The sequence below is a fragment of the Aethalodelphis obliquidens genome, unplaced genomic scaffold, assembly GCF_003676395.1.
Source record: "Aethalodelphis obliquidens isolate GAN/ISIS:26980383/991018 unplaced genomic scaffold, ASM367639v1 scaffold44, whole genome shotgun sequence".
In the NCBI taxonomy this organism is placed as follows: domain Eukaryota; kingdom Metazoa; phylum Chordata; class Mammalia; order Artiodactyla; family Delphinidae; genus Aethalodelphis; species Aethalodelphis obliquidens.
In genome coordinates, this window is record NW_020837988.1 from 61,937 (window position 1) to 80,788 (window position 18,852).

Here is an 18,852-nt window from a genome sequence, read left to right on the forward strand (position 1 = left end):
AGGGAACTAGATCCCGCATGCTGCAAATAAGAGCCCGCATGCCGCAACTAAAGATTCCACAGGCCTCAACTAAGACCCAGCGCAGCTAAGTAAATAAATGTTTGGAAAAAAAAAAGCATGTCAATGAAACAGGCCTGGATATAAATCTGTGTAACAACCATACCCTTGTTTACAGGGCTTTGCCTAATAACCTCCCTTAAGTGGCTGCCTCCATTCCCTAACATCTTTTTTTGTTCTCAGCGGAAGCATTTAAGGTAATGGCTTGGGCCATTTCAGGGAGTGACTCAGTTTTCCTGGGTATCTTTCAAGTATACAGGAGGTATGCATGGTATATATTAAACTTCTGATTGTTTTCTCCAGTTCATCTCCTTTTCATTACAAGGGAGATCTCAATGAAGAACACAGAAGAGTAGAGGGAAAATTATTTTTCCTCTCATATACATGCAATGCAATAGCATTCAGCAATATAAAGGAATGGACCATCAACCCGGGCCAAAAAAAAAAAAAATAGATGCATCTAACACTTACATTGCTAAGTGAAAGAATCCAGTCTGAAGTGCTACACACTGTATGACCTCATTTATATGACATTCTAGAAAAGGCGAAACTGACATGGTAAACAGTTTATGGAATATGTGGTTGAAACAGTCCATATGATACTTCAGTGGTGAATACCTGTCACTATGCATTTGGCTACACCCACAGATTTTTATAACCCAACAAGTAAATTACAATCAATTCAAACTTAGCTACTTAGGATATGGGAGTGTCAAAGACTGGCATACAGAATGTAACAAAGAATCTAATTGATTGACAAATGTATGAAAAAACTCACTGTTGGTGGTGGGACAAAATGGGCTGACCTAAGTTAACTTTGGAAATGAGCAGACTCTGTAGGCCAAAGGCAAAATATGCCATACATACACAGCGGACTCTAAGTTCTTTCCCATGAGGGGTAGCAGCTAACAGTACTGAAACTACTATATCAGTAATCGAATGGAACAAGCAGTGAATTTAATAAACGACAAATGGAGGAAGCCAGGTTTCTGACCACTGGAGTGGGAAGTCACAGACAAAGGGAGAAGGTTACAGTATTCATGTCATAACAGATCAGGTTGGAGATATCAGTATAAACTCTCTTTAGCCTGCACATAGTTCCACATGGAAACCTTTATATTATGTGTATATGCACAGGCTGGGATACAGGCACATATTTCGATGCACTGTCAGCCGAGCATATTTAGCTCCCACGTGTAAGTTTTTAACACCATTCTCTAATAAAAGGAACAAGGGCTCTTTGAAGAAAGGGCTGATGCTAGGACTGAGACAGTAAATATATGAAGCAGGATAATCTTAAAATATCAGAAAGTAAAGAAGTACCAAAAATTTTTAAAAACCCACAAAAGAAAAATTATGTAAAATGAAAACAAGAGCAAATGGAAAAAGCTCTCAACAGCCAAAGCAAGAATGAACTAAGCAGTCTAATAATGTAGTGCTGGATCATAACCAAAAGTTTACAATAAATGTTCACGTGTCCAAACTGGTAAAAATAAATTACACAGTTTTTGGTGAATGGTGTTAAATAGAAATCTCCTGTGCAGAAAGCTTCTAAACAATGTATGTAGCCACTCAGCTGTCCATCAAGGATGTGAAGCTAACCCCTCTCTCCTCAAGTGTGGCTTCTGCATTATGACTTCCTCCTACATAAGACATACAGGATGGACATGGGAAAAAATCAACCTCACTGTGGGAAAACCTGACAAACGTTACTTCAGCTGGGTGATCAAAATTAAGAATATAAGTGAGAAGTTCCCTTAAGAGCCTGTCCTTTTGATATATAGTGAAGAGGAAGCACTTCACCTCTGTGGTCTGCTTTTTCAAAGCCAAGTCTAACCACGACAAAACCACCAAGCAAATCCCAGCACCCGGCAGTCTATACAATACCTGAGCAGCCCTCCATGCTGTCAAGGTCATGGAAGCAAGGAGAGTCTGAGCAACTGTCAGAGCCAAGAGGAGACTAAACAGATGATGACCCCATGTCCTATGCGACCCTGGAACAAGGAAAGGTATAACAAAGGGAACGTGAATAGGGACTTCAGTTAATAATAAAGTATCAGTATTTCTTCATTATTTGTGATGATTCTGTAGAAAATTAGACAGGAAAAAGTAAAAGTCAAATATGAGAAAACTACTGTAACAGGAAATCTAGAGGAAATGGGTGATTTCTTTGTAAAAACACATTACCAAAATGAACCCTAAATTACGGAAAACACAAAAAGACCAATTAATCACTGAGGAACCTCTTCCCCTACTGGTTATCCTATCACTGTTCCAGGCTTTCCCTCTCCTGGGACAGGGAAGGAGCAGGGACAGAGCTGTTTGGCAGCTCCCCTAGTATATGACCCCACCCAGTGTCTTCACCTCCCCCAGCCACGCCTACCCAGTGAGGACACCTGAGGATGGATCAAGGAGTATTGATTTGGATGTGTCAACTAGGACTTTTTTTTATTCCCAGCAACTGGACACACTTACTGAAGTAAAATAAATTAGTATTTATTGTAAGGGTATAAATACATTAATACTTGCAAGTGGCAAGTTGAAGAATGGGTTTTGACCTGGCAGGTCCAGGGGCTCACACTGTCTCAGTGTGACCTTGCTTCTCTCCAAACCTTTGTCCCGCTCAGTGCCTTTGGGGGACCCCATTCACAGGCACAGGCTCTCTCACTGCCCTTGGGCCAACAGCAGTTCTAGGCTGACAACCACTCACCATCCATTTTCCGAGAAAGAGTTTCTCCTTTTCCTGGATTCCAAGAAAGTCATGGTTTTAAATGCTTTTGGTCTGGCTTGGGTTACAGTCTCATACTTCACCCATCACCAGAAGATGGAAAATGGGACTGGCTAGATGTGGGCTGTAAACCCATCTTCGAGCTGGGTGGAACATGGGGTCATCCTTCTGGAACTGTTTGGACTGGAAGCAGGTGAGATGTAATTCTCAAAGGAAAACTGAGGCACTTGGGCATGACAACAGATGCTGGCCGGGAGAAAGCAACAGATTCTATGTCAATGACAGCTCACTGCACAGCACAGAATTTGACACAAAAGGAAGAAAGGGGTTCACTTAGGGTCAGGGGCTACAGCTACTTATCCAGTGCTTTTACTGTCCTCCCAAGACTGCAGGAAGTTCTTTCACTTGCTGAAAAGGTAGGATTATTCTTGATGGTAAACTCAAGTCTCCTGCCTTGGGCACCAGGTCCTCACATCTCAGAGGATGGCCCAGAAGAGCCCATGTGCCGTCAGAAGACACACACAACTCATTCCTGCCCCTGAGAGGTGGGAGCCCTGAGTTATGCCGTCTCCCTGGCCATATTAATTGCCCATCCCTGAAAAACAATACTGCTCCTTTTCCAGTTTCTTCTGTCTCCTTTACTAAGGGAAGAAACCAAATGCTAGGGTGGTAAGGAAACTCTTGTGCAATGAAGTAACGGGAGGCTCGAGAATTATTCCATGCCATGGAACGCATAGTTGGCAGGCTTTCCCGAGGCCACACGGATGCATAAGGCTCTCCAAGACAATGGCAGTGGCAGTGTAAACCTCACCTTGGGAGGTCCAATTGCTCCCATATCTTTGATTCTTAGTGAATATGCATGTCAAAAGTTTCTAAGGACTGAAAGGACAGAGGATTGCAGGGCCATGGTCTGCTGTATGGGTGTTGTGTCAGGGCCACACTCCAATGTCTAGAGGATCATTACCTCTCTTGGCACCCTATGAGGCCGTGAGCGGGAGGCCTTCTTCTCAGCCACATGCATGTTGGTAGTTGAAACTTCTCAAAGGAATGTCTACACTGCCCAGGTAGCTCTTGAATTGCCCAGCATCATGGTCAGCTCCGTATCTGTGCATGAGGGCCTGACAATGCCCAGGCTGGACTGAGCTAGAGGACCACAGATGCCTGCCTGGATAGTCAGAGGTCGAGGGCTGTCCTGCCTGAGACTTGATCATCTATTCATGCCCACTCAGATGGGACAAAGGATGCCTCCAGTGCCAGGAGGGCCCCACCAGCCCTCAAGAAGGCAGCATCCGGGGGCTGGCAGGTCACTGCACCCAGTTCTGTATAAATCCACACATGTCCACTGAGTGCCCTCCTGTCTGGGCTGTGCTGGAACCTGGGGCTGCCCAGGCAGAGTAGGGCCAGCATCACCCTTCCCAGGTGGGAGGTCAGAAGGAAACCATGCATGACTTCTGACACCCTCCCCAATCCTTGACAGAGGTTGAGCTGGATAAGAAACAGTCCGAAACAAGAACAGACATTTCATTCTTCTCTCAGAGCCCAGGACTGTGGGTAGGAAGGCCAGAAAACCAGTTATTGACCTCAGCTCCCTGACTCCTGTTTGACCCAGGGCAAGTCCTATCCATTCTGGAGGCTTCAGAGAGAAGAAGAGGGGAGGGCAATGAGGGCCAATTGTGCTTAAACCTAACTCTAACCTTTACCCTAAGAACCCTAACCTCTAACCGTAACCCCCTAACAACCCTAGCCTCAGACCCCTAGACCCTCGCCCCTGACCCCCAAACTCTAATCCCTGACCATGACCTTTAACCACAACCCTCTACAATGACTCTCCAACAATGACCCATAACCCTAAACCGTGACCCCTGAACCCTCACACTGTTCAACCCCAGGCCTAAAGCCTGGCCTAGTGGGTACCGAGAAAGGATCTATGAACTCTCAAATAAACCAAGGAATTAAATCTTCCCGACCACGAATTTAGCAATGGTTTCTTAGATTTGACAGTAAAGCATAAGAAATGAAAGAAAAAAATAGATAAATTGGATTTCCTCAAAATTACAAACCTTTGTGCATTAAAAGAGGCTATCCAGAAAGTAAAAAGGCCACAGAACTGAAAAAAATATTGGCACATTATATATCTGATAAGACTCTTTATCTAGAATATACCCAGGACTCTTACAACTCATCAACAAAAAGACAAACAATACAATTTTTGAAACGGACAAATGACTTGCATGGACTGTCCTCCAGGCAAGACATACAAATGGTCAACAAGGACACGAAAAGATATTAAACATCAGTGGCGCAGTGGTTGAGAGTCCGCCTGCCGATGCAGGGGACACGGGTTCGTGCCCCGGTCCGGGAAGATCCCAAATGCAATGTAGCGGCTGGGCCCGTGAGCCATGGCCGCTGAGCCTGCACGTCCAGAGCCTGTGCTCCGCAACGGGAGAGGCCACAAAAGTGAGAGGCCCGCGTACCGCCAAAAAAAAAAAAAAAGAGTAGTAGCCCCCGCTCGCCGCAAGTAGAGAGCCCGCGCACAGCAATGAAGACCCAACACAGCCAAAAAATTAAAAATAAAATAAATTTTATTTAAAAAATGGTTTAAATGGTAAATGTTATGTGTTTTTAATCCCAATGGAAAAAATGAATGAAATAATGATCAATGTTACAATGCGGATAAACAATGAAAACATCCCAAGTGAAAGAAGCCATACAGAAAACCACCCAGATCATGCTCATCTTGTACACTTTCAATCCAGCAAGGTTTTTAAAGTGAGGACAAGCCCCAGTGATGGTTCCAAGAAGAGAAAACTGGATTCGAATAGAAAATTACATTTCCACAACGCTGGGGCAGCTGGTGAAAGTTGAAGCAGGTGTGTGGATAGGATTATAATGTGGAAATCATAATTATTCCTCATTTTGGGATTATGTGCTGGTTCTCTGGGAGAGTGGCCCTCACACTCTCACAGGGTAAAACAAACTGGAGTATTCTGTGAATGTGGAAAACTTTATACTGCTATTTAAAGTTTTTTATACACTTAAAATTTACTAGAAAATAAAGTACTTATCAAACCAACCATGTCATACCATGCCAGAAATACAGACATCAAACTCTGTTATAGAGGCCAAGCCCTACCCAGACCCAGTTCGCCCACAGTGGGGATGCTAATCACCCTTGTAGGAGTCCACATACTACAAGAGGCACCATGGGAAGATTATATTCGGAGCCACGATGTCTTGGGTGCTGTGGATGACCTGGATGTAGATGAAACAGTGGGATTTCTGAATTCTAGTTTTCCACATTCAACCACCAAAACACTGTTACGGCTAAAAAATGAATTCAGTAAAGCTGCAGGATACAAAAAATAAAAAACAATGCACAAAAATCATTTGTGATTCTATACACTGATAATGAACCATCAGAAAGGGAAATATTTTTTTAATCCCACTTACAATTGCATCCAAAAAGATAACTAGGAGTAAATTTAATCAAGGACGTGAAGGACCTGCACACTGAAAACTGGAAGACACTGATAAAGAAAACTGAACAGACAAAAATAAATGGAAATATACCCCATGTTCATGGGTAAAAAGAATATTGTGAAAATATGCATTCTAAGGTGGGACTTCCCTAGCCATCCAGGGTTTGGGACTCTGCGCTCCCACTGCAGGGGGCGCAGGTTCCATCCCTGGTTGGGGAACTAAGGTCCCACATCCTGCATGCCACATGGTGTGGCCCCAAATTCTTTTTAATTAAAAAAATATATGCATTCTAGCCAAATTAATGTACACATTCAACGCAATCCCTACCAAAAGTCCAATGACATTTTCCATAGAAACAGAACCAACAATCTTAAGACGTGTGTGGAGTCACAAAGGACCCAGAAGAGCCAAAGCGACCCTGAGGAAGGAGAACGGGCTGGAGGCATCTCGCTCCCTGACTTCACACTTCATTACGAAGCTACAGTCCCAAAGAAGTGTGGAACTGGCACAAAAACAGGCACACGGACCAGAGGAACAGAGCAGAGAGCCCAGGAATCAACCTACAGGTATGTGGTCAGTTAATTCACAAGTAAGGAGCCAAGAACATACACCAGGGAAAGGACAGTCCCCTCAATAAATGGTGCTGGGAAAACCAGACGCCACGCGCCAAAGAACAACACTGCGCTCTGTCTACACCACACACCAAAGGGGCCAAAAACCCAGTTTCCCACATCAAGCCCTTCCTCTCCTGGGTCCTCTGAAGACAGACACCCGCAGCAGTCAGCCACGCACAGGAACCTTCTGCCCACTTTTCCTCACCTTCTCCCTCAGCGGCATCACCTCCCGGCAGGTCCTGAGGAGACCAGGCTCCTGTCTGCATGAACTGGACCCCACAGTGTCCCAAAGCTGAAGCCCCAGCGGGTCCTGAGGAGACCCGGCTTCTGTTAGTGTGGACTCGACCCTGGCTTGTCCCGAAGCCCGGCCATCAGCGTGGAATCGGCCCCGCGTGTCCCAGAAGCCAAAGCCCCAGCGGGTCCTGAGGTGGCAGGGCTCCCATCATTTGCGCATGGCGCCGAGTCCGCAGGCAGAACGGGCCTTCCCGCGGAGGGCCAGGGAGGCGGGCTCACGTTCCCTGCCAGCCAATGGGAACGTGCAGACCAAGCTACCTCCCAGTTCAGTGGAAGCCCCGCTCCCTGAAGGCACTTCCGCTGCATCCACTAAACTGTGGAAATGCAAACCGAAATACAGACAAGTACCCCATGACTTCTCCAAAATAGTTAAGAAACAACTGGAAACTGTATGAAATGAAATGACTAGACACAAACTTTAAAACTTACGCCAAACTCACTCAAATTTATTAACAGACATGTAAAATGTGAAACTATCAAAATTACAGAGATAAACACAGAAATACATGACCTTAGGTTTAGTCTCTCGATCATGAGCTTTGAGTTTTAACACACAACACAAAAAGCCAATCCACAAAAGAAAAAAGTAATATTATGGACTTTATCAAATTAAAGATTTCTACTCTCAAAGACGTTATTCAGAAAATCAAAAGACAAGACACAAACTGGGAGAAAAAGATTTGCAAAACTTGTATCTGATAAAGGATCTGGACTCAGAATAGACAAAGACCTCTAAAACAACCCCATAAAAAAAAATGGGTGAGGATCTGATCTGGACACCCAGCCAAAAAAGATATACAGATAGTAAAAATCATACAAAAACAAGCTCAACATCATATACCATTAGGGAATTACAAATTAAAATCATGAGATATCACAGCACACCTATTAGCACTGCTAAACTCCAAAAATATGACAATACCAATTGCTAGAGGGTGAGGAACTCTCCCTCATTGCTGGTGGGATGCATGTACAGCCACTTTGTAAGACAATTTGGCAGTTTTTTCCAAAGCTAAATAAGTCTTACCTTGGGATCCAACAATTGTGCTTCCAGTATTTAGGCAACTGCTTTGAAAATCTATGTCCAAATGCGAACAAGGATGCAATTAGGCACAGCAGCACTATTCATAATGGCTAAAAACTTGAAGAAATCAGGATATCCTTCAAAAGATGAATGCATACATCCATGTCAAGGCAAGCAGAATATGCCACCCCAAAATATCTCCCTCTGGCACGAGGATTATTTGTCTGATTTTTTAAAAAAAAGAAAAAAAGGAATCTCAGAAAACTGAGTAGAGATTGCCCTTTTGTGAAGGACATTTACAATACAGAAATCCCCATTTATAAGAGTATGTCCCGCTTTGCACCAGAAATAGAAGGATAATGAAAGCTCAAGTAACACTTATCAATGGAGATGTCCTGACTTAAATGTGCAAACAATCATACCCTTCTTTACTGTGCTTTGCACGATAACCTGCCATAATTGGCCTTCCCCCCGTTCCCCAACATCTTTCTTCTGTTTTTAGCTGAAGATGGTATTTAAGGGGATCATTTCAGGGAGTGACTCAGTTTTCCGTGGTATCCCCCCTGTATTCAGAAGGTATACATGTCATTAAATTTGTTTTTCTCCTGGTAATCTTTTATTACAGGGGCAGGGGGGGTCTCAACCAAGAACCTAGAAAAATAGAGGGAAAATTGTTTTTCCTCCCATACACGTGCAGTGGAATACTACTCAGCAGAAAGGAATGCACCATCAACCTATGGAAAGACATGGATAAATCCTCAGTATGTGTTGCTAAGTGAAAGAATCCAGTCTGAGGAGGCTGCACACAGTATGACCCCATTTATGACATTCTGGGAAAGGCGAAGCTACATAGATGATAAGCAGATCATGGGGTGGGGGGGTTGAAGTATACCATGTGATACTCTAGGATGGATACCTGTCACTATGCATTTGTCTAAGCCCATAGACGTGTATAGCCCAAGGGGTCAATCATAATCTATTCAAATTTAGTTATTTAGAATGTAGGCATGTTGCAGGATGGAATACATAATGTGACAGAGTCTAAATGTATTAGAAATATATGGAAACAACTCACTGTAGGGGATGGGATAAAAGGTGCTGACCTAAGTCACCTTTGGAAATGAATGGAATCTGCAGACTAAAGGCAAAATGGATGGTATATAAACAGTGGGCTTTATTCTACGAAGTTCTTTCCAGGCTGTAGTAGCTAACAATTCTGAAACCTCTGCACATGTAACCTGGAAAGGAGCAATGCACAGATAAATGGCAGATGGTGGGAGCCAGGCTCCTTGCTGTGGGCGTGGGAAGTTACAGATAAGCAAGGGGAGAGCCTCTGCCCTCGTAATCCTGGATCTGGGCTTCCTGGGAGGATGCTCACTGGCCGGGGGAAACACACAGATCTTCATGCTGGGAAGACCCTGCAGACACAGGAACTTCACACCCCATCTTTCCACCCATATCTGCTGGAAACACCCAGTCTTTTGTAATCAGTCACTTGCAGCTTTTAAGACATTCTCATCCCTAAGCAGATAAAGGAGCATGAGGGTCTTGCTTACCCCTAAGCTGTCCCAGAATCCAGGCCCTGGGGGTGGAGCCAGGTTGGGGGTTCCTGGGCCTCTGAATCCAGGCCCTGGGGGTGGAGCCAGGTTGGGGGTTCCTGGGCCTCTGACCAGCAGGTGAGAGGAGGGAGGAAGACCGGTCCTGAGGACAGAGGTTCCCTCAAGTCTGTGAGCCCAGGAGCCCCGATGGGGTTCATTCCCAGTGCGGACATGGGCGAGGCCTGCAGTGGTTCTCTGTTCCCCCTGGGCCCTTTGATGAAGCCATGGCAGCACTGGGCCCAGACGACTCCTGGCGGTGTCTCAAACTCTGACACAACGGCTTTACAAACGAACAAGAGAATGAAGGTCAGCCCCTGATGGCCACTCCTTTCTGGCTCTGAGTTGCTTCCACCAGGACCGCAGTCACCTGCACAGTCTGCTGTGACCTACCTGTCCCCACTGGCCTTTTCTCTCCCTCCCTGTGATGATTCCAGTGACATTTCCAGCCCGGACCCCTCTCCCAGGCCAGACACCTCTGTCCAGCCGCTGCATCCCCGTCTCCCTTGGGGGCTAACAGGCGCCTCAGAGGACTGGGATCCTGCAGCTCCCCACACCCAGGAGCAGCCCCACCTTCCCAGGTTGCTTAGCCCAGGCACCAGGTGTGACCGAGCAGGACCCTACGGGGCCTTCCTAGGACAGACCCCTCCCCCACATCCTCTGCTGTAGCTCCTCTCTGAAGTACCTGGATAACAGTGTCTGATGCACACTTCCTGAGTTGTTTTACAGATGCTAAAACCACCACCAAGTGGAAGAAATTAACTACTTGATGATCATGAACAGGGAGCCCCAGAGATTCTGTTGCCTAATAATTTATAATGTTAACCGCCTGTTACCTCATCTTCAACTAGAGAACTGTACACCAGCTGATCACATACCCTGCGACCCCCCTCCCTCACCTGGCCTTTAAAATTTCCTTGCTGAAATCACTCAGGGACTTTGGGGTTTTAGAGCACAAGCCACCTGTCCTCCTTGTATTGGCACTTTTACAATTAAAGCTGCACTTTCCTTCACCACACCCGGTGTCAGTAGACTGGCTTTACTGCACTCGGGCAAGTGGACCCAAGTTTGGTTAGGTAACACTGGGGTCTCCCAGGCTCCCACCCTCCTTGTGCCCCAGTGACTGTCATCTGCTCCTCCAGAGTCTTGTTGTAGCAAAAATAGAAATGAAGTTTTCCCTCCCCTGAGAACAAGGAAAATAAAGGGAACAGTGAACAGGCTAGAGAAGAAACATAACCTGGCCTGAAAGAGTTCATCACTCCTTGTTTTACTTTGTCACTCATTTGTAGTAACTAGATTTGTACTTTACAAGACTAACCTCACTCCATGACACTATGTAATTTACCTTCGGCACCCATCACCCCTGACTCTGTGTGAGTTACATCCCCTGCCTCTCACTCCCTAACCTTATCATGTCCAGCACTTACATTCTACACGCCCCTCCTAACAAATCACCCCCTATAGCTTTTGCATTTCAGAAACGAGGTCACCGCCGATAAACCAGAGGCAAACGGACGCAATTACCAGACTGCTGGACCCCAATTACCAGGCAGCCTGATGCCAACTGTGACTGTTTTGAAATAATGCAAAGGAAAGGAGGAATGCAAGATTTTCACTACTTTTATCCTTATCCTATACCCCGACTGCGAGAGCCCCACATATAAAATCTTCCCTGATTCTCAAAGAGCCGGGGGGTGCCCAGTTCTTGAGTCGCTAGCTGGCTGTGTCTTCCCTGCTGCCTGGCAGAAAAATAAAGCCATCTCTCTCTTCCTCCAAAATCCCTGTCTCTGTATTTCTGTTTGGCCTCGGTGCACAGGGAAGCTGAGATTTCGACAACAGTCTGTGGCCAGTTCCCACACTAATTCCCCTCTACGCCCACAGCCCTGGCCCAAGCCCGATCTGGTGCCTGGTTCCTCCATCAGGGCTGACAAAGCTCCCTGCCCGCACGGTGCGTCTCACATCCCACCCCAACCTGGTCTTTCTGAAGCATAAACGAGACTGACTCTCTCCCGCCTGTAATCCCCCAAATGTTTCCCCACTTTCGCTAGGGTATCTGCCGGGAGAGACACCTGCCAAGGCCCTGAGAGTCCCCGGCATCCCCACTAGGCTGCTGGCTCCTCAGCTCCCTGACAATGGGCACCTCAGCAGGCCGGGAGACACGGCAGGAAACCCCAGAACTGCTCATCTCAGGACGGGGCCGGCACTGCCACGGCCTCATCAAAGAGAGCAGAGAAGGCTTCCCCGGCTGGGACACAAACTCTGCACGAGTGGCCTCTCCTTGAGCCATTACATCACCTCGTGTGACTTGAGGGAAGGAAGGACTGAAGCACACCTGGTTCCTAAGGAGGATGGTATAGGCTCAGTCACATCCCCCCAAATTCACATGCTGAATCCCTAACGCCCAGGACCCCAGGATGTGGCTGTATTTGGAGATGGGATTTTTAAAGAGGTGATCAAGGTAAAAATGAGGTCACTGGGGTGGATCTTAATCCAATAGGATTGATGTCCTACAAGAAGAGATTAGGACACAGATAGGCACAGGGGGAGACCACGTGAGGACCTGGGGAGAAGATGGCTGTCTAAGCACCAAGGAGAGAGGCCTCAGGAGAAGCCAGCGTGCACACACCTTGATCTCCGACAGCATCCAGGACTGGGAGATAGGTCTGTTACCCAAGCTGCCCTGTCTGTGCTACTTGTTACGGTGGTCCTGAGCAGACTCACACGCAGGGTAACTCAGGGCTCAGACTGGACAGAGCCCACTCTCCATCCCCCTGTACGTGAGTTACAGGAGCCCCAGGAACTGAGGAGGGGGTCCCTGAGGGGAGGCACAAGATAGAAGCTTTTCGGCGTAACATGACTGCATTCATGTGAAACGTGCCTGAAGTCCAATCCCACGAGACGGTTTTGTCCTGTATGTACATCGGCACCTTCAGTCTGAACTGCAGATCTTTGGCTTCACCAGCTCCACTGAGAGCATTAGCTTCCCTGCTGTGGACCGTCTCCTATAGGATTTCCAGAACCACAAAGCACTGAAGCTTCACAGGACCCAGAGTCTGTGCGCTACCGTCCAGGTGACCCTCACAGGAGAGCCGTGCAGCTGCCCGTGAGAAACCATTTCCCTTTTTCCTGTTCACAGCTACCCTGCACCTCCCAGCCTTCCCAGCTGGGGCGTAGTGCCTCGTGTTACCAAGGGAAATGGGTGGAGGTGGTGAGGGCCTTGGCCAGCCTGCATCCTAGGACGGAGGGCATGATGCCCACCTGGTCACCCCACCCTGCTTGTTGGAGCCCTCACCTGGAAGCAGGAAGGAGAAACCAGGGGGACAGAGCCTGGGCCCCCACACCCACCTGCCCTGGACTCTCGCAAGAAGGGGACAGAGACATCTTGAGCTTCAGCCCAGTTTTGGGAGACACTTTGTTTCAGCAACAAACTTTGCCTTAAAAGCCAAGGTGCTTTACAAACCCCTCCCCAGCTGTCACAGAAAGTCAGGCTTCATCTCATCACACTTTTCTCAAACCCCAGCTCATGCTGACACCACCTCTCGGGTGATGGTGCTTCAGAGCAGCCCCTTTAAAAGATCCCAGGAGTTCAGCTCTCCCAGCCCTGCCTTCAGTTTAAGGGAGAAGTTTCCTTGACAAACCTTCTCAGTTTCCTTGACAACCAAGCTTCGCAATCTCCCAAACTCTTCTCCTTCAAACATTCCTATTCTAGGCTGGATGAGCCTAAAGAGACAGTGCTGTCATCATGTGCCAGAGAGTGACTCCTCCAAGCCTGTAGTTATTGGTTACATGATGCTATTGATGATGAAATCCCAGGAGAGCCAGCTTTGCAATATAACCATTTCTGGACTCGGCACTTTCCACGGACAGAGTGGAGTGGCTGTTTCCACGTGCCCCGTGGTGGAAGAGTTCACCTAATGCAGCCAGGACTCATCCTTTCCAGGTGATTCCAGGGTCCTCACTCTGCCCAGACCCCACCCACATAGCTGCTGTCTGTGCCAGTCCATACGGGACCTTGGTAATCTCCTAAAATGAGGGTTATTTTATACACAGGCAATGGGTTGAATGCTGGCCCCAAAAGATGTGCCCCCCCGCCCAGAACACGTGAACAGGACCATATCTGGGAAAAGGGTCTTTCTATATGTACTTAAGGATCTCGAAGTGAGGTCATCCTGGGTTAGGGTGGCCCTCAATCCAATTGAGAGAGTCCTTATGAGAGACAAAACAGGAGAGACTCAGACACAGAGGAGAAGCCACGTGAAGACAGAGGCAGAGACGGGAGGGATGCAGCCGCAAGCCTGGGGACGCCTGGAGACCCCAGAAGCTGGAAAAGGCAGGAAGAACCCTATCCTGGAGCCTCTGGAGGGACTTCTGTCCTGCAACACCTTGACCTCAGATGTCTGGTCTCCAGGACTGGGGGAGGATGAATTCCTGTTGTTTTAAACCACCCACCTTGTGGTCATTTGTTACAGAAGCCACAGAACGGTCACACAGACCCTGCTCTGTAGGATCCCGGAAGTGCGGGTCTCACTAAAAGCAGATTAGGGGCTGGATTACAGAACCCTTAAGAGTCAGCACTGAGCCCCAGAAGTCCTAAAGCAGTGGCTGGACACCAGAATGTTGAGGGGTCAATTCGGAAGCCCATCCCCAAGGGTACTGACTGCACATGGCCTCCCCAGGTTTTTACACCTGTACCTGTTGGGGATAAGTATTTCCACCCTAATTCAGGACTTCTGATGTCACCGTTCACATTGCTAATTAAGAACCCACTAGTTACACAGATGAAAACCCTATCAGGACACCTGCTCCAGTGGTAAAGAATTCTGAAGTTGGTCAGAGGTGGGGAATCGTCTCCCATGCAGCCAGCAGCCCCCCCGCAAGGAGCGTCCTCATTGCAAAGCTGGGGGACGGTGCTGAGGCGTCTGTGAGTAAACGTGAGCTGAGCCCCAGGCCAGCTGCTGCTGAACTGTTCCCACCCTTCCCAGGTAAAACTTGTGCAAGGACTGGAAAGCCTAGAGGAAAGCGCTTGGAGTCACACCAGCCACAGCACGCAGGCCAAGTTGGTGCCTGCAGGCCAGCCGAGATGGTCCTGGCCCCGGGCGCTCTTCTGGAAGCTTTCCATTTCCCTGCCTGAGGCACCCCTCCTGTCCCGGCCCCCACTGCTTTTTTCCTTCCTCACATCTGCCCGGGGAGAAATTCCAGTGGCCGGTATGGGTGACACATCCTCTTCTTTAGCAGGTGGCAGCCTGGCAACTCCTGCAGAAAGTCCAGCAGAGCCCCACTCACACTGGGCCACCCACAAAGCCATGGCCTCTCACTCCCTCCCACCAGCCCAGCCCCGAGACTGCTGACGGGGCAGAGAATATGGCGTCAGGAACAGCTGCAGGGGCTCTTGCTGCCTGGAGCGGTGTTCATATTGACCTCAACCCAGGCACACCTGGGAAGGGCTGGCCGGCCGGGTCAGGCTGCCCAGGTCAGCCAATCCTCGCCCCTCAGGGGCTCATAGCTACAGAAAATGGGCCTTGCTGCACCGGCCAGGTCCAAGGAACAGGTGTGGGGTCGTGAGGGTCAGGATAGACAAGGGGCTGCAGCTCTGGCTTGTTTTCTAATCATTTTATCTGGCCCGTGAGTGGGAGACAACTTCAAGAAGTGCAAACCCAGCTTTGCACGCCAAGCCCTTCCGGCTCCCTACCCAGGAGGGAGGGTGTAGGGAAACCCTGTATGACCTCTGAGGCCCTAAGAACACTGGACTGATGTTGAGTTCAATTTGAAACAGTGAGGGACCAGAGCAGACACTTCATTCATCTTCTATCAGGGCTCAGGGCTGGAGGAGCAGAAAACAACGGCCGAGCTCAGCCTTGACGCTAACCCCGACACGGATCCTCACCCTAAACTCTGATCCTGACCCTAAGCCCTGAGCTAACCTTAGCCCTAACCCGTACCCTAAACCTGTACCTTACCCTAACCCATACTCTACCCGTATCCTACCTGTACCCTAATTCTAGCCCATGTCCTAACACCCACTCTAACGCAGGACCCTAACACCCTGAGACCAAAACCATAAACCTTAAGGAATAAACAAAACCACAACCATAACCAAAACCATAAACCATAAAATGTATTCATTAACCATACACATACATAAGTCATAACTGTGAACATAACCATAAGACGTAAACCTTAACGGCAACCATAAACCATACAGAGCCCCAGCCCTAACGCTAACCCTCCACACCACTTACACCAAGCCGAATCTAACCAAATTATACAAATACATCATAAAAAAGAATACCCCAGTATACCTTATAAAGATGAATATAAAAATCTATCACAAAATAATAGCAACAGGAAACGAAAAGAACATTAAATGGATAATGCCATAAGCAAGTATCTCTACACCAGAAATTTCAGGTTGTTCAACATATTAAAATTAAGCAATGTAATAAACCACAATAAAAGTGTGAAGTAAAACACACGATCATATCAATTAATGCAGAAAAAACTACAATAAAAAACCAGTGTTATTTCATGATACAAACACTCAAGAAAGCAGGAATAAAAGGAAATTTGTTGAATATGGAAAAGAGTAGTACAAAAAGCCACAGCAAACATCATGCTCAATGTTAAAGACAAAGATTTACTCCTGAAATCAGGAACGAGGCCAGGAAGCTGGTCTTCATCATTGTTACTCAATAGGATGCCGGAAGTCCTACCCAGAATCTTGAGGAAAGAAATAGGAGGCATCCATGTGTGAATGGAAAAATTCAAACTGTCTCTTCACAGAACACAGATCACATCATTTTATATATAAAACTACCTATAATGAACAAAAAATTATTTGACCTAGTCAACTAACTAATGCAGCAAAGTTATAGAGCAAAATGTCAATTCACAAAAATCTATCTTATATGTATACACTAGCAATAAATAACCTGAAAAAGCATTTATGATAACAATTTCACTGTAAATAATGTCAATGTCAATATTTAGGAATATATTTAGTGAAGATACAAGACTTGTTTTATGTGTGTAAATTTGTATGTTTGAAATTACTGGAAAGTAAATTACTTTTCAAAACATCATGTATGTCAATAGCACGCCAGAAAAGCAGAGAAAACATCAAGCTTCCATAGAGCAGCCGAGCCCTACCCAGATCCAGTTCACCCGAAGTCCACGTGTCATTTAGAGGCACTGGGGGAAGGTTATATTAGGGGCCACTGTCCTCCGTGTTGTGGACGACCTGGATACGGTAGAAACAGTGGGATTTTGGAAGTCCAATTTTCCACTTCATTCCACAAAAAAACTATTAGAACTAATAAATGAATTCAGTAAAGTTGCAAAATCAATACACAGAAATCAGTTGCATTTCTAAACACTAATAATGAACCATCAGAAAAAGAAAGCAAGCAACCCTATTTACAATTGCACCATAAAGAACAAAATACCTGGGAATAAAGTTAACCAAGGAAGTGAAAGACCTGCACACTGCAAACTTTAAGACATCGATGGAGAAATTGAAAAAGACACACCAAGAAATGGAAAGATTACCCTGTTCTCATGGAACGAAGAATTAACATTGTTAGAGTATGCCTTCTACCCAGAGCGGTGCACACAGTGAGCGCAGGCCCTCCCGAAAGGCCATGGCATTTTCCACAGAAACAGAGCAAATCCTCCTAAGACGCGCGTGGAGCCACAAAGGAGCCCGAAGAGCCAAGGCGACCCGGAGGAAGGAGAACGGGCCGCAGGCATCTCCCGCCCTGACTTCACACTTCATCACGAAGCTACAGTCCCCAAAACAGTGCGGAACTGGCTCATAACAGGCGCACAGCCCAGAGGGACGGGACGGAGAGCCCAGAACCCACCCCGCACGGTGGGGGGGGGGGGGGGGCCGCTCAGTTACAAGGGGGCCAGGGACACACCGAGCGGAAAGGCAGCCCCGCGGTAAACGGTGCGGGGAAGACGGCACACCCCGTAACCCACGCGGCTCCACCGCGCACCAGCCTGACCAAAAACCCAGCTTTGCACGCCAAGCCCTTCCGGCCCGCATGAAGACGGACCCCCGCAGCCGTCCGTCGCCCCCAGGAAGCTTCTCCCCACTTTTCCTCACTGTCTCCTCACCTTTTCCGCCGGCGTCGCCTGCGTCCTCAGGAAACCCAGCTCCCGTCAGCGTGGACGCAGCCCCACGTTGTCCTGAAGCCGAAACCCCAGCGAGTCCTGAGGAGACCGAGCTCCTGTCAGCACAGACGCTGAGCCCAGCGTCCCAGCCGCAGCCCCGGCAGTGCCTGAGGACACACAACTCCCCTCAGCTGCGCTCAGAGCCGAGTCCGCGGGGAACGCGCATGCGCTGTGGGGGTCAGAGAGGCGGGCTCAGCGCCACCCTGTGGTCGGTGCGGGAAGTGGTCGGTTACTGGAGACAGCGCCCCCTGCTGGCGGAACTTCTGAATCTGTTAAACCGTGGAAATTCAAACTGAAATGGAGACAAATATCCCCAAAGTTTTCGGAAAACAGGGAACAATCAACTGAGAAAGGAGAAGAGGCTGGAGGCGTCTCCCTACTTGACTTCACACACTGTTGAAAAGCTACAGTCGCTGAAACAGCGTGGAATTGGAACAAAAACAGGCGCAGGGACCAGAGGAACCGGACAGAGAGCCCACAATTCAACACGCACGGCTGGGGTCAGTTAATTTATGACAAAGGGGCCAAGGACACGCCGAGGGGAAAGACAGTCCCCACCTCAAAATTATGGAAGCAAACGTAGAAGACAATTGACAGTGAGTTTGAGTTTGGTCATGTAGATCATGAGCTTTGGAGTTTTAACACACAACACAAAAAGGCAATCTACAAAGAAAAACAAGGAATACTGTGGACTTTATAAAATTGAAGATATCTACTCCATGAAAGACCTTATTCAGAAAATCAAAAGACAAGTTACAAACTGGGAGAAAAATATTTGCAAACACACATCTGATGAAGAATTTGTCTCAAAACATACGAAGAATGCTAACACAAACAACCCCATGAAAAATAGGGAACGATCTGACTGGACACCTGGCCAAAGAAGAT

At 47.5% G+C, this 18,852-nt stretch overlaps 1 long non-coding RNA gene across 1 annotated transcript in view; it reads right to left on the bottom strand.

Moving 5' to 3' along the window:
• LOC113606342 (uncharacterized) overlaps positions 1-18,088 on the bottom strand; it is a 28,866-nt gene extending 10,778 nt beyond the window's left edge. The window contains exon 1 of the long non-coding RNA XR_003427499.1: positions 17,908-18,088. This is a non-coding gene — a long non-coding RNA (uncharacterized LOC113606342). The remainder of the gene's footprint in view (positions 1-17,907) is intronic.
• Positions 18,089-18,852: the final 764 nt, after the last annotated feature.